Below are 17,448 nucleotides of genomic sequence, written 5' to 3'. Positions count from 1 at the left end.
TCTCTGCTTTGAGGACTTTTTTCCATATTTGGTGTCCACCTGATCCACCTAACTCTTACTTGTGGCTCTAAGAAGCTACAGCATGCATAGTAGTCACACCCCAATAAACAGTTTCAGCAGATGAGGGTAACCGAGGGGTCTCAAACCTTTTAGTGAAGTGTCTACCTGTAGCATATTTAACTTCCCTTGGTGGAACAGGCTGATGAGAACCATCTGTTCCAATGACCACGAAAGCACCTGAAGCAGGCACTATGGAGCACTCAGAGCTTGGTTAGTCACTGAAGAAGTCAAGGTCATCCCCTGAATCTTGAGCCATCATCAGTCATCTTGACTCTGTCCTGTCACTGGACTCTGATGACTCTGGAAGAGAGAATGAGGCCGATGACTTTGTGCAACTCTGCTTCACTTAAATCCAATTTACACTGAAATAAAGACATATCATCCATATCATTTTACCATTTTTACCTATCTCATAATCCTGTGGTGACAGGCAAGTAATGGAGCAGTAGGTGCAGATAGACCGTGAGCTCCGATCACAACTTCTGTCTGTGTATTCTGAAGTTTGGGGTGCTGACCTTTTTCCCCTGAACTAGGTAAACGATACCATGTTTGACTGATTAAAGTAAGCTTGTTAACCCATTTTGAGTTGCTATCCTTTATCAAAGCAGATCTAAGAACCTGTGTTGGCAGCAAACCCTGAGGACGCTTGGGGTGCTTGCTGCTACATGCCACCATGAGAGATAGAAGGCTGGGCTGGATGGCACCGTTTCCCATACTCTTACAACACAGGTAACTAAGGTCACCAGAGAAGAATCAATCCCTGAAAACATGTGCTTATACAGGCTAGGGTTGGATAAAATGGAAGAAAGCAAGGCCTCTCCTGGAGAGTGGTGAAGATACAACTCAATTCAATTCAAATCGGCAGCCATTAATTAAATGCCGATTATGTTCAAGGCACTACACTAGTGCTAATCAATCAAGTATTTATTTATGTGACAGGCACTGTGCAAGATGTTGGTGTTGTAAATGAAAACAAAATAGCTCCTGCCCTCAGAGAGCTTACATTTTCTCACTGAGGACAAAGACAAAGATGAAAAAATCTATCTTCAAGGAGCTTACGGGGTAAATGGCATACACAGGGATAAGTACAATATACAGGAAATGGAGACTTGGAGAGATCAGGGAAGGCTTCAGTCAATCCATCAAGTAGGCACAGGAAGCCCAGGCCTTAGGGTTTTCTCGCAGGAAGCAGCAATGGGATTTGGCAGCCCCTGGGCGTCTGAGCAGTAAAGGACCACATTGCTCATCTCCTAGTGTCAGGAAGTGTCTAGAAAAGGTTCCCCAAGAATTGTCTGCTTACACAAGCCTGGCCTGATTATCGCTGCAGGCAGGGATCCCACCCTGTGCTGAAAACACACACACACCCACATACACACATATAAAAATACCTTCAGAGATGATTCTACTCACCATTGGTACATGGAATGTGCACACACTTATGGACAACACAAAATCCAGTGGACCTGAAAGACAAACAGCTCCTGTTGAGAGAGAACTCAGCAGGTATATGGCAATGAAGGCCAGTTTACTGAAGTCAGAGCTGGATATATATTTTTCTGGAGTGGCTGCAGTGAAGGGAAGCACTGTGAAGCTGGTATAGGTTTTGCAATCAAAACTAATCTAGTCAACAAATTTAGATGCCCACTAAAAAGAGTGAATGACAGACTCATGAAAATGTGATACTTACAGGAAAATGCTATGCTGCCATTATCTGTTCTTATGCTCCCTCCATGACAAATCCTGATGAGGTCAAAGAAAAATTAGACTGCCTGGACACCCTTATCATCAATGTGCCGAAAGAGTAAAAGCTTATAATTCTGGGAAACTTTAATGCTAGAGTAGGTTTAGACTACCAGACATGGCAGGGAGTCCTTGGGAGGAATAGAGTTAGAAACAGCAACAGCAATGATGGTTTACTACTGAAGACTCATGTATCTCATGACCTTCTCATCACCAACACTTCATTTACCTCAATGTGATACAACTTCATGGATGAACCTTAGTAGCAAATATTGGCATTTAAGAGATTATGTAATAGTGAGAAGAGGTGACAGACAGGATGTGAGAGTAAAGAAATCAATATGTGGCACAGAATGCTGGACTGATCATAGACTCATCCTCTTCAACATAATATTTGCATCCAACAAAAGCAGCAGTCACAAGGCAAACAGACTACCAGAAGAATTAATGCCAACAGATTACAGCTCTTCTCTGAGAGAGAATGGTTTGTTGCTAACTTGGAGGGAAAGTTAAGCCAACACACAGTTAGCAACAGCAGATCAGAAAAGGACTGGGCAGCGTTCAGAGATTTGTTGTATAGTGCTGCATTTGTTCTTCTGGGCCAGAACACTTGCAAACATCAAGACTGGTTTGATGAAAATCATGGGGAAATTTGGAAGCTACTAAATGAAAAACAAGAACTTCACCAGGTTTAGTTTAGCAGGATAGTTCATCCATCTCTAAGAAGGCAGTATTTAATTACATCAAAAGTAAAGTATAAGTGAAGCTTAGAGAGATGCAGAATTCTTGGCTCTGTAAGAGGGCAGATGAAATTTAGTTTTATGCTGATAGTAACAATCCAAAGTGTTTTTAATGATGCCCTGAAGACTATTTATGGGCCAAAAACCTATGATGCATCTCAACTACTTAGTGCTGATGAAGTCCCATTGATTAGTGATAAGGACATAATCCTAGAGAGATGGACTCAACATTTCCATAGTATTCTCAACAGACTGTCATCAAGCAGTGCTGAAGCCACTGACCATTTATCTCAGTTTGAAGTCATTCCCTCCCTAGCTAATGTTCCAACTGAAGAAGAGGTTTTGAATACCATTAGGCTCCTTATGTGTGGCAAAGTACCTGGTTCTGTTTCTATTCCAGCTGAGATTTACAAGGTAGGAGGTCCATTGCTCATACAAAAGCTGACTGAAATCTTCTGGGTTATATGGCGAGAGGAGGTTATCCATCCCCCAGGAGTTCAAGGATGCCTCCATTGTCAATCTCTATAAAGGTAAAGGAAATAGGTTATCCTGGGACAATCATGGGGGAGGGGAGGATGTCTGTCTCTTAGACATTGCTGGCAATGTTCTTGAAAGATTCCTCTTTAATAGAAGATGGTCTTCTACCTGAGAGCCAGTGTGGTTTCAGAAAGGGTGGAGGAATGGTTGATATGGTGTTAGCTGCCCAACAAGTCCAGGAGAAATGCCAGGAGCAGAACAGAGGTCTGTACACAACGTTTGTAGACCTGACAAAGGCCTTTGACATAGTCAGTCATAAGGGCTTGTAGAAAGTTATGTCAGAATTTGGCTGCCTGGAGAAGTTCATCAGTACTGTAGGTCAGTTTCCTGACAGCATGTTTGTCTGGGTTCTGGATAATGGACGATGTTCTTGTACTTTCCCAGTCACCAATGGAGTGAAACAAGGCTGTGCTTGCTCCCATGCAACAGCATCATGTTTTCAAATGCCTTCAGTGAGGACAAACATGGCATCAGGGTCAGCTATTGCACTGATGGTACATTCTTCAACTTGAAAAGGATATAAGCCAACACCAAAGTGAAGGGAGTGTCGGTGCCGATTTTTTGTTTCCAGATGATTGTGTACTCGGTGCGGCTCTGAAGCTGAGATACAACAAAGTATGGATCGATTCTCTGCTGTTTGTGATAATTTTGGTCTAAATTAACACCAAGAAAACACAGGCGTCTCATCTTCCACCACCATCCTCCCCACCACCCATATGTGGAACCATTGGTTACAGCCAATGGAGAAGTTTTGAATGCTGTGGTTAAGTTCATTTATCTTGGCCATATGCTTTCTAGGGATGTACACATTGATAATGAGGTTGACTCAGGCTTTGCCAGAACTACTTCAGTGTTTGGGAGGCAATGAAGGAAAATGTGGGAGAGAAGAGGTACTAGACTGATTACCAAACTGAAGGTCTAAACTGCCATTGTGCTCACCTCACTGTTGTGTATGCCTGTTGAACCTGGACAGTATACCAGCGCCAGGCCAGTCCAGGAAACAGAATCACTTCCATCTGAATTGTCTTAGAAAGATTGTGAAGATCACCTGGCAGGATAATGTAACAGACACCGAGGTCCTTTCTCGGACTAAACTGCTAAGCATTCAAGTTCTATTGCAGAGAGCACAACTCCAATGGGCTGGCCACGTTGTTCAAATGCAAAATGTACACCTGCCTAAAAGACTATTTTATGGAGAACTCACACAAGGCAAGCGTTCACAGGGGGTTCAGAAGAAGCAATGCAAGGACACTCTCAAAGTCTCTGTTAAGAACTTTGGAACTGATTGTGTGACATGGGAGACATTAGCACAGGACCTCTCAGCATGGCGTGCCCACATCAGAGAAGGTAATGTGCTCTACTAGAAAAGCAGAATTGAAACAGCTCACAAGATACGCAAAATGGGCCAATTTAGGGAATCTACCCAAATCTTCACATGGACTTTTTGTGCCCGACCTGTGGTAGAACATTTTGAGCTCATATGTGTCTGATCAGATCCAGTCAGACAGTGTAATGTGACTCTGACATAGTGATGTCATTTTGGTCCTCTTTCAGAACGAAGCAAACACCTGAGTTAGAGTGAGATATGGATAACAACATGTCCTCAGCAAAGGTGACCGAGAAGGACAAGGTTTGCAAAATGTTTTATACGTATTAACTTACTTCTCTGTTTAGGAGCAATCTGTTGCAATTTGAGGTGTTTCACCTTGACTTTTTGTGCCTCAGTCATTCTATTTTCCCTCACTTTCTGACCCACCCCCTCAGGGACTGATTGGGCCTCCCAGGTACCTTGACCCAACTTATTTGCACTAGTCACTGCTACCTCACTTATGAATCCCATTAGTTCTAGTTTTCTTACCGCCACTGCATCCCACATCCCAGGAGTCTAAGTACCCAGATGATTCTCTTCTTGCTTCTTTTTGGAGTGAGGATGTGTAGTCCCCACTGACTCCCCAAAAGCAAATTCCATCTGATTGCCTGTTTTTCTATCAAGAGTATATGTTATAGTTGTCATTGTTCAGTCGTTTCAGTCGTACCCATTTGGGGTTTTCTTGGCAAAGATACTGGAGTGATTTGCTATTTCCTTCTCCAGCTCATTTTACAGATGAGGAAACTGAGATGGTGTTAAGTGACTTGCCCAAGGTCACACAGCTAGTAAATGTCTGATGCCAGATTTGAACTCAGGAAGATGAATCTTTGTGACTCCAGGCCTGACACTATCCACTGCACCACTTGTGGGGGGCAGGTATCTTTAAGTATAAATTCTTCCTTGAGTATATAGATTGGCATATTTATATTGGCAGATTTATAATCTCAGACTGCTGAGGACATTAAGTACTGTCTCCACAATGGAAATATATTTTGACCAGAAATGAATTCCTGTGAATGAAAGTGTCTGATATTACTCTCAAATAGTTTCATTTTCTCTTTTTTTTCCCCACTTGTTGTCCTTTTATTTTGTTAAAGAATAATTTTGTCATTTTCATTTTTTGTTATTTTAAGTTGAATAGTTTCTTTTTTAATATGAGATATTTGTGGTGGTGGCTAGGTGGCACAGTGAATAGAGCATCTGCCTTGGCATCAGGAGGAACTGAGTTCAAATCCACCCTCAGACACTTAATACAAAAACTAGCCATGTGACCTTGGGGAAGTCACAACCCCAAATGCCCTCCAAAAAAAAAAATGTATATATATATATATATATATATATGATCTCTGTGATCAGGGACTATTTTACTTTTTGTTTTGTATCTAACCTCAGTGCCTGGTGCTCAGTAGAAGCGTAAGGAATGTTTATTGATCATTATATTAATTGATTATAACAATCAATTACGTTGATTCTAGGAGATCCCTATTTAATTATACTATTTAATTGGTTGTTAAATAAGGCAGATTTCCACCCTGTCTCCTATTACCATGACTACCCACTGGGAGGGATGTATGTGTATACATATATATACCTGTGTATACCATACTCTGTGTGTGTCTATGTATATATAGTATATATATATATGTGCGTACATATAGCATGTATATAGTTTATATGTGAACATGTGTATATAGTATGTGTGCAAATATATATTTAGTGTCTACAGAGTGTGTGTATATATATATACATAGTGTGTAGATGTGTATGTATATATAACAAATAAATAAACATACATATATACACAGAAAGTCTATTTCAACCACCTACACATATAATATAGCTATGCAGATCTTAAGAATACAGTGCATAAGGAGATGTTTTGGGGATGATGCCTTTGGATAATCTGTTTGCTTGAATGCTCAGTAAGAATTAAAAATTCCTTCAGAGATATGTCAACAACAACAAAAAAACTTACACTTAGATAATAACTACTTGTTTCTTCTCTCCCTCTTTGCCTCAGTACCTGAATGACTCACACTTACTTCTCTTGGCCTGCTTATAGACTTTTTCTTCCTTTTACTTCATGATTCTAACTCCAGGCAGTTTCCTTTCTTCTCATGAGGCAATGTGGTAGAATAGGAAGGGAGCTAAACATGAAACCATGGGACTTGGAATCAAATCCTAACCACTAGGTCACCTGTGTGACCTTGGCCAAGTGGCTTAAACTCTATGGTCTTCAATTTCTTTATCTGTAGCCGGTCAATCAGCATTTATGAAGCCCTATGTGCCAGGCACTGTGCTAATCCTTGAAGATGAAAAGAAAGTCACTACCCTCAAAGAGGGTAGCTTTCTAATGAGGGAGGCAGAGTGTAAATTAAGAAGTACATACAAGATACATACACAGCAGATCAAAGGAAACCTTCAAGGGGAAAGCATTAGAAGCTATAAAGTGAGGTAATCGATCATTCAAGTGACCTCTGAAGTATCTTCTTGCTTTAGACCTATGATTCTCTAATCCTAGCTCAGATAGGGGGTTTGGAATAAATAATATGTAATGTAATATGATTCGAAGGATACTGAAAGTCCCCACTTGTCACACCAATTAAATATTCAACAGTAGGGATAGTCCTTTGGGTTGCAAACAAGGCTATTATAGAAATGATCATATACTCAAAACGTGAAAAAGCAAATATTTTAAAAAGTTGTTTTTAACATGTAATTGGGGAAAATAAAATATATTTTTTTTTGGAGGGGAGAAGGCGGGGCAATTGGGGTTAAGTGACTTGCCCAAGGTCACACAGCTAGTAAGTGTTACGTGTCTGAGACCAGATTTGAACTCAGGTCCTCCTGACTCCAGGGTCTGTGCTCTATTCACTGCACCACCTAGCCACCCCCCAATAGCCACCCCCAAATAAAATATCTTTAAAAAAAGAAGAGAGAACTCAGGGAGACTTTATTAACACATTAGGGCCCTTTAACACAAGTGGGTTTTTTCAGAACAGGTTTTACCCTAGCAAAAATAACTAAATTCTTTTTTTACATAGTCATTCTCCTCAATACCCTTACCCCTTCATCCCTTTATCAATTTCTCATTTCTAATACCACTCATATCTAATTTCACCCCAAACCCACCTCACTGTTGACCAGAATCATCTCTTTTTCTGGAGAAGAGGTGAAATTCTTCTTTTCCTAAGGTTTGACACCCATAGTATTTTGCAACAGATATCTTCTGGAGTTAATTAGATAAGCTGTAAGAGTATTAGTGTCCTCCATTTCTACTGTCCAGAATAAAGGTAAACCATGCCTAATGGAACACCCAAGAGCACATGGACACAGACATGAACAATGTGACAACTCAGAGAGCTGAGATAACAAACCCCCACTTTGTTCAAAATTACCCAGGTAAAAATAGAGGAAGTGATGGTTTGGCTGAGTCTTTCAGCTTCCAATTTTCTCATGGTATTATTTGTCCAGTGAGATAAAATCCTTTTAAAGATGCATTTTCACATGTACAAGAGCAATTTATGTATGGTTTATTTCATAATAATGTCTTAATTACCTAAGTGCTCTGCCACCAGGTAGTAATTTTTCTGTTTCCGGATCTATAAAGCTAGGATCTATAAAACAATATTAGCTATTATCTCAGCCAGTGTGTGTGTGTGTGCACGTGCACGCATATGTGTGTGTGTTTGTGCATGTGTGAGTGTGTAAGCTGATAAGCACCGATAAGGGAGAGCAAAGGATGTATACAATCTGATACATTGATGGCACATGGTACATTTAGACAATGAGGCAAAAACTAAGACTAACGTAAATTGAAGTACATATCGCAACAAATTCACATCCCTATTTTCTTTTCCTTAATGATGTTAGAAAATGTCTTTCTCATCCTTGCCTACCATAATAAGTTCCTTTCTGCAGTAAGCAGACACAGTTTTAGTTAGTCAATGAGCATTTATTATGTGCCTACTATTTGCCAGGCAGTATGAAAAGTGCTGGAGGTATTAAGAAAAGCAACAAACAATCCTGGTCTCAAGATATTCAGTCTTATTTGGGAGACAATGTAAAAACAACTCAATACAAACAAGAGATAGACAGGATGCAATGGAGAAAATCAACAGAGGGAAAACACTACCATTAAGAGGGATCAGGAAAACTTCTTGTAGAAGATGGGATATTAAGTGGAACTTAAGGGAAACCAGGAAAGCCAGGAGGCAATGGGAACAGCAAAAAAAAATGCTCAGAGCCAAGAGATGGAGTATCCCCTGGGGAGAATGGCAAAGAGTCATTGGATCCAATGTCACTGGATTACAGTGTGTCAATAATTGTCAATAAACATTTAGTAACCACCTACTCTATGCCAGGTGCTGTGCTAAGCACAGGGAATACAAATAAGTAAAAGAGACATAGTCTTTGACTTCAATGAACTTACACTGTAATGGGGGAGGACAATACATAAAAGAAAGCTGAAAAGGGGGAGGGGAGCATTATATTCGTGGAGTCCAAACCAAGCCGAGCCACTGATGGAAAAAATGAAAAGTTTAGCTAGAAAATTTTGAGCCTTCTTTGAAGGGAGCATTATTGCTCTGCCTTCAGGTGTGTGCTGGGAAATAGGGATAAGAAGACTGAAAAGGTGGAGGGTAAGTACTCAGTAGCAGTCAAAGTTCCCTGAGATAACATTGTGCATTGTACAGTATTGTTTAATTTTAGTCTGTATTTTGCTAATGATTACATAAATAACTATTATTTTGGGGATGAGGCAGACGAATCTATGATTCCATTAGTATTCAGAACTCTTGGAGAAGAAATTCCCATTACTAATTCAGATGGACAACTATTTGACAGTGTATTAAGGTAGATAGGTACTAGACCTGGTGTCAGGGAAAATTGAATTAAAAACACACTTTAGACATCTAAAAGCTTCATGACCCTGGGTAAATCACAACCTCAGCTTCCTCATCTATAAAATGGGGAAAATAAAAGCACCTACTCACCAGGGTTGTTGGGGGGATAAAATAAGATTATATTTGTAAAGCATTATGTAAATGTTTTTGTTGCTGTTCAGTTGTTTCTAACTCTTTATGACTCAATTTGGGGTTTTCTTGGCAAAGATACTGGAGTGGTTTGCCATTTCCTTCTCCAGCTCATTTTACAGATGAGGAAATGAGGCAAACAGGATTAAGCAACTTGCCTAGGGTCATATAAGTGTCTGAGGTCAGATTTGAACTCAGGAAAATGAATCTTCTGATTTCAGGCCCAGCATTCTATCCACTGTGCCACCTTGCTGCCCTCTACAAATGCTAGCTATTAACATTATACTTTTAGAGAGTTGACTGGAACACTAAGACAGTGATTTGCTCAGGATCACACATTTAGAGTGTATATTAGAGGTAAGAATCAAACCTAGATTTTACTGATTCAGAGGCTACTACTGAATATTGTGTAGTTAACCATTAGTACTTATAAAGTAAGATCCTTCCACAACCTTATCTTCCTTGATTTCTAGAATGACTTAAAATTAAGTTGTTTAAATTATGTTGAATTTTCCATATTTTTTTATTAGAAAACTAGCAAACATACATTTAGAAAAATGGCTGTCAAGAAAGAAAAAAAGAGAAAAAGGGCTGGCTATTATTAATATTATTCATTGATAAAAAGGAATAGATAGATTTTTTTAAAATCTAGTTTATTTTTTCCACTGGAGGCTTTGCCCTTTTTTGTATGCCTATGAGATGAAATTTCCACTTGAAAATTATTGCAGAAATTATATTCAGGGGCAATATTTTTTCTCTTTCTTAATTTATTTTGTTTTAGTTTACAAGATTCAGTTTCACAGTCCCTCGAGTCTCAAATTTTCTCCACCTCCCTCTCCTCCCCCCGCCCCATGTCAGCATGCAATCAAGTATAGGATCTTCAACTGCTTCCATGTTGAACATTAGTCAGGTTATAAAGGAGGATGGTAATGGATGGAATGAACAATGGGAAAGAGGAAACAAAACCAAACGAAAAAAGAAAGAGAGCAGGTAATTTGCTTCAATCTACATTCAAACTCTGTTCTTTCTAGTTCTTATTCAAACTCTGTTCTTTCTAGTTCTTAGGGGCAATATTTTAAATTAATATTTGGAAACAACCAAATGTCCATGATTAGCCTACTGTTGCTATACATTGCTGTCCCATTCATACTGCTGTTCTTATGCATGAGCTTGACTGAAAAGAAAGGCACATCACTATTCAGATAATGCATAAAAAATGCTTTGTGAATCTTAAAATGCTAAATAAATATGAGCTTTCATTGTCATCTTCAATGACTGTTTGGCCTACCCTCTATTGAGCATATTTTTCAGTGCTGGGGCCTCAGGTGCTGGCAGCTGGATGTGGTAGTGGTCTAGTCGTTTATCTGGTGCTGAGCTGGAGCTGGTGGTGGTAGCTGGTGTGTACCTGGTATTAGTGCTTGCCTTCTCTTCTACCCTGGGGCTCAGGATCTCCTACTGGTCCACTGAGATGGGGCTTGCTGCTGCTGGCTTGCTGGGATGCCTCCTGTCCTGTACTGGTCCCCTTCAGCCACAGCAAGAGGGAACTCCTCTAGCCTCTTGAGTTTAAAGACTTCTATACCCCATCTTTCTTCTGGCTCCACTATTCCAGGATTTTTCCTGGGGCTTCCACTATTCTCTGGGTTTTTTGAGGTCAATAAGTTAGGGGGAAGGCTACTGCTGCTTACTTTGCCATCTTGCCTCCCAGCTATTGAACACATTTTTTAAAAAGATCAAAAGATCATTAAGTCCATAGAGTTTCATTTATTCAACTAATTTCAGACTTTTCAGTGAAATGAACTTAGGAGTGGGCATAAAGTTTCCATACCACATAGTTCCTGACCTCATGGAATTTGTAGTCCTGGTTATAAGGACCCAGGTACTCTCTCAGCCCAAATTCATGCACTATCCTTAGTAGCTCCTTGAGTGCTCATTCCTTTTGGAGACTAGTATATGGTTGAAGAATGCTGGCTCAGACAGAAAACTTAAGAATAAATCTGATTAGGAGGAGTCAACAACTGGGATCTCCCTATCCAGAGGTCTTTAACTCTTTTTATGTCGTAGACCCCTTTAGCCATCAGTGAAGCCTATGGACTCCTCAGAATAATGTTTAAATGCATAAAATTAAGTATATAGAATTACAGACCAATTATTTTGAAATATGATTATTAAAATGTATTTTTCAAAGTTCACATACTGCTGGTTAAGAATACTGCTCTAGCAGAATGTGCTATAAATCTTAGCATCCTTATTCATTTGCTACCCAGCAATGCCACAGCAGGAAAGGACTGCTTGCTTTATTCCAACCTAGATCTCAATCTCCATTCACCCCGCACAAAATGGGTCCTGACAACTGGCATTTAGATTACCTACTCCCAGAAAGCGATATATGCCTGTCTCCATAGAACTTTTTCCCCTCCTCTTTGTGGACTATTAATTTATTTCACAAATATGCCACCAATGATCCTCATTGCTCACATTTCTCTCAACTGAATCATAGTCACTCAGGGGGTTAAACCTCAAAAAAACCCACTTCACCGAGGTGACACAGGTGGATCATAACTGCTCCTTTATAGCTATTCCCAGCTGTGTCATTCCAACATAGTTACCTATTTCGCTCTAGATTCCTAATTTTTATATCAGAAGGGGGACAGATGTTGTTGTTCATCTTTTGTTCTTGAAGAGTTCTGTATAGCCAATGCAATACTCATAGCAGCCACTGTGAATATGCAGGCATATTTCCAGGGTTGAATAACAAAATATAACAAACTCTCTTCCTTAGAGATAAAACCAAGATATTTACTCAGACACCAGAAGGCCCAATAAAGAAGTTTATACATATGACCAATGCAGGGAGCACTGACATCCCCAAGCCTTCCCTCCATTAGGCCTCCCCACAAACAAGCTCCCCTAGGCAAAATCCCTTCTTCTCTCACTCATGCTAGCTACCCTGCCTCAGCTCTCTCCCAGCTCTCCTCAGCTCTGCCTCACTCTCCTCTTCCTGCTCCACCCATTCAACAAGCTCCTCCCAGTATAGGTTCCATGTGACTCAAGCTGTGGTCTGGCCCAAAGCTCAAAGTAGGTCACATGGGCCTATTAAGGGGAAGGGAAGCACTTCAAATTCCTTCAACTTTACAAGGAACAATGACATCATGAGGATGATGTCTTGACTTTCGTGTGAATTGGACTTAAGTGAGGCAGAGCTGTGCTAAGTCTTCAGCCTCACTCTCTCCTCCAGAATCATTGGAGTCCAGTGGCAAAACATGAGTCAAGTGACTGTCTGGCCCCAGGAGAAGTAGGGTATGGAATGACATATCCATATCGATATAATGTAAAAATAATGCACGATGAGGACATTTGAGGTCCAAATAATAGATACAGAGTATCTATGATGGAATAAGGTCCTTATATGGTATAAGATCCAAGATGGCAACGGCTGATACTAACTGAGGGCATCAGATTATCAGGTGTCACCATGGAGATGATAGTGTTTGTTGGGTTCAATTTATCGCTTTGGATTTATTGCTGAACATATTCTGGGCCTGGAAATGAGCTAGACTTCCCAGCCTTTTTCCTCACAAGTCTTTATTCTTATACATTTAGATTAGATGTTCTCTTGACATAGCTGCTGGACGGATAGCAAAATCATGGTAGTTATACTGACAACGTGCCATTATCCCCAAACACTTTAAGTTTTGTAAGACAGATAAGTGACTAAACTGAGTTTGAATCCTAACTCAGACTCTTATTCTGTGACTCTGAGGAAGTCACTTAATTTTCCTTAGGTTCAGTTTCCTCATATATAAAATATTAATTATTGTCATGAGGATCAAAGGAGGTGATATACGCAACCTTCATAAACTTTAAGGAAGTGTATATGTTTTAGCCATTATTTTTGTTGTTGCTGTTATCTTTATTATTAAGACCTAGAAGATTCACAGATGTAGGGATAACACATAGCTAGTCCTAAACTTAGGTTACCTAATATAGGATTATTACAACATGGAATAGTGAAAGAGAACTGGATTTGCTATCAAGATCTAGCACAGTGTCTAGCACTAGCACATATTAAGTACTTAATTGATTGATTAGTTGATAATACTCAAATCCTTCCTCTTCTACTTACTAGGCGGAGCAGGTCACTTAACCACTCTGCTTTTCACTTTTTTCCCCTGTAAAATAAGGAAGTTGAAAGCAATGATCTCTAAAGGCTGTTCCAGCTCTAAATTCTATTATCCTATTGTTCAGAAAATGAAAAAAAAAAACATGGATTTACCAGGAGGCCTTATTATTTGGTTTGATATCAAATGAGCATCATACTAAGGTTACATTGAGTATACGCCCCCAAAAAATATACAGACAAAAGTCTAAATTCATCAAAGGAAGTCACAATAAGGACATTGCATCTGAGTATAGAGAAGGTCTGTTTATTTTGCCAGAACAAGAAAAGTAAAATCAGGTAGCAAAGACTTATAGGTTGTATATAGTTAAGAAGGAAAAAATTTAGCCAAAACTATTTTAAGTATATGAAGAAAATGACTGATATCAATAATTATCAATCAATAATAAATAATTGAAAATTCATCATTTCATGATGTATTCAATAAAAAATTGGATGAATCAATCAACATATATGTGTGTGTTTATATATGCATAAAACATATATACACACATGTATAATTATAATAATTATTATATATTATATTATACTAATTATAATATAGTATCCTAACAATACTGGGAAATTACATAGTATATCATATATATATATTTATTTGTAAATGTAATTTGAAATTATAATGGGAAGAGGGAAATATGATTCACTTTGAGGAAATTTATTTTATTATCTCTCTCTTAGAAATAAGCAAAATTAATCCATAAAGGCAAAGTATCTCCCATGAGTGTTATGGGAGAATCTTTGATAAATGCTACCACAGAGAGAACTTTCTTTTTTCAGTGCTTCTCTAGTTATGAATATCAAGCAAATTATAAAACAGGAAAACATCTGCTTGCCAAAAAGGCTCACCATTGTCATGCAGAAAATCTTGTGTAAAATCTAAGGAGGAGAGTAATCCCTCTATGGTGATGGTAAGACCCCTCCCTTCCAATTTCTATTTGATCATGACATTGTGATCATTGCACCACACCTCAGGAAATTGGTGCAGCTTATTAATGAAATCTTTAGATGGGAAGAAGAGATTGGCATAATGGTAAACATGGGAAAAATAGGTATTATTGAGTTTATTTATTAGTACATGTGTTTTAGACAGATACTGAAGATGGAAAAGAAACTGGGCCTAGAATTGAATGGGAGGGGAGTGGGCTAAATCATATTTCTTAAAGAGCGGCATTTTCAAATATCCTGAGCTGCTTCCTGATATTAAAAAAAAACCACCAAAAAACCCCTCACCTTTTAACACCATTACTCTCCCAGTGACTCATTATGACCACAGATCATGGAATACTGTGATTTCTGGATCATAAGAGGCAGCATGGGATAGTAGAATAAGTGGAATCGAATGAAGTCTTCATGTATGTTTTGGTAGATAGACTTCTGAGTATTTTTAAAAATTCTGAAACTTTGCTGAATTTGCTCATTTTAAATGATTCTTAGTTGGCTCATTTGTTCTCTAAATAAACCCTAAGTCACAAAATCATAACATCTGCAAAAAAAAAGAGAGTTTTCTTTCATTTTTGCTATGTTTATTCTCTCAGTTTTTTTTCTCATCTTATTATTGTAGCCTAGTACTATGATAAATAAAAATGGTGATAAAGGACATCTTTGCTTTACTCCTGATCTTTCCAAATAGGCTTCTAACATTTTTACAGTATATAAAAAAGTTTGATCTTATTTATATACATACCATTTACCGTATTAATTAAAAGTACACTTATTTTTATGCTTTTTAGTATTTTTAATAGAGGCAGGCATTGGATTTTGTCAAAAGCCTTTTCAGAATCCATTGATATAATCATGTAGTTTTTATTATTTTTGTTGTTAATATAATCTATTATATTTACAGTTTTTCTTTAGTTGAACCAATCCTATATTTCTAGCCTAAATTCAACCTGACAATGGAATCTTTTTGTGATATGCTGCCATTGTCTCTTTGTTACTGTTTTATTTAATATTTTTGCATCAGTGTTTTTTGTGATTTACCCATACTTTTATTTACCTGATTTATCTCTTCCTTATTTAGGTATCAAGAACATATAAGTATAATTGAAACAGTTTGGAAAGATCCCTTCTTTACTATTTTTGTAAATAGCTTATGCAATATTGAAATTAACTGTTCTTTGAATGGGTAGTAGACTTTGCTTTTAGAATCCTCTGGTCAACCTTATTTTTTCTTTTGGTTTGGGGTTTGATTTATATTTGTCTTGGTATAAAATGTATGTATTGAGAGTGTACCATTTTTATAGTTTTACAGTATATTTCTCTCTATACCTCACTTAACTTTTCCTTTATGAATTTGCTATATCATTCAGTGCATATATGTTTACTGGTTATAATTTATTTTCTATTGTACCTTTCAACATAATATAGTGACTTTTTGTTTATGTCTTTTAACCAAGTTTTCTAAATTTGCTATTGCTTTGCCTAAGATAATGATTACTATCCCTACCTTTTTTTCAGATGATTCATAATAGATTTTGTTTTAGCCCCTTATTCTAACTCTATGTAGATCTTTATAGTTCAAGGGTCTTTTTTGAAAACACACACACGTCTATGTATGCATATGTGTGCATATCCACATACATATAGGTACTGTGTATTTATGTATATATGTATGTGTGGTTCAATTCTGCTTTCTAATCCTTTCTACTATTCTTTTCCATTTTATGGGTGAATTCATCCCATTTACAATTAGAATCTTTAATTGTACATTTATCTTCTATATTGTTCTCTTGTGCTTTCCTTTCTCTTTGCTTCCTTCTTTTTTTCTAACAAAGAAGAAGGAAGTGGTAAATGAGGAAGAATTTACCCAGTACCTGCACTCAAGGTTTAATGTAATCTAGTTCTCATCTCAGCCTCTTCTATTTCCCTCACCCAGAGTCCAATCACATGTTCTTAGTACTTCCTTCTTTCCTTTTAAGCCCTCTTTCAAAATTCCCTCTCTGTGCTTAGACTTCATTTTGCTTGTGACTAATCTTTCCTTTAATCCACATTCCCTATTGCCACCCTCTTATCCTTTCCCTCTTATTTCCTTGTTTAGTAAAATATAGTTCTGAACTTAATTATGTGTTTGTATTATTCTCTTGTTTGACCAGTTTAGATAAAAGTGAGGTTTAAGTGTTGCCCACTTCCCCCACCCCTTTCTCCTTTTGGGAGAGGAGTAGTTTTCTACATGAGCACTCTATGTGAGATAGTTTCCCTCCCTTTTTCCAGAGTGTATTCCCTTTTACCTTTTCTTTTTTCTCTTTTAAGATAATCAAGGTATAATAAAATCACTCATAGCCTCTCTATCTTACGTGACTCCTTCTATGGCCTCCAATGATGTGAGGGGACACATATTATGCCCCAATATTAGAATGTAAGCCCTTTATCCTTGTTTAGTCCATTATAATTGCTTACTTATAATCAACCTTATAGGTTTTAAACTTTTGGAAGAAATTCTGGCCCTTTGCTTGTTCCCATTTTGCATTTTCTTTGATCTTGCTACTGCTTTCTCTGGGTACTGAGTGCTGTGTTCTTCAAGGATGTCAGTGGCAGCTCAAGGTGGGAGTCTGTGAGCTTTTTTTTTTTTTTGGAGGGGGGAAGGCAGGGCAATTGGGTTTAAGTGACTTGTCCAAGGTCACGCAGCTAGTAAGTGTTAAGTATCTGAAGCTGTATTTGAACTCAGGTCCTCCTGACTCCAGGGCCAGAGCTCTATTCACTGTGCCAAGTAACCACCCCATTCTGTGAACTTTTGAAGAAACTGGAAAGGTATAAAACAAAGAAAAGTCTAATAGCTGCCCTCCTGGTCTGAAC

Source organism: Petaurus breviceps, unplaced genomic scaffold, assembly GCF_028583685.1.
Source record: "Petaurus breviceps papuanus isolate PSGF00001 unplaced genomic scaffold, PetGlider_PUasm1.0 38, whole genome shotgun sequence".
Classification (NCBI taxonomy): domain Eukaryota; kingdom Metazoa; phylum Chordata; class Mammalia; order Diprotodontia; family Petauridae; genus Petaurus; species Petaurus breviceps.
This window is presented reverse-complemented; position numbering follows the sequence as displayed.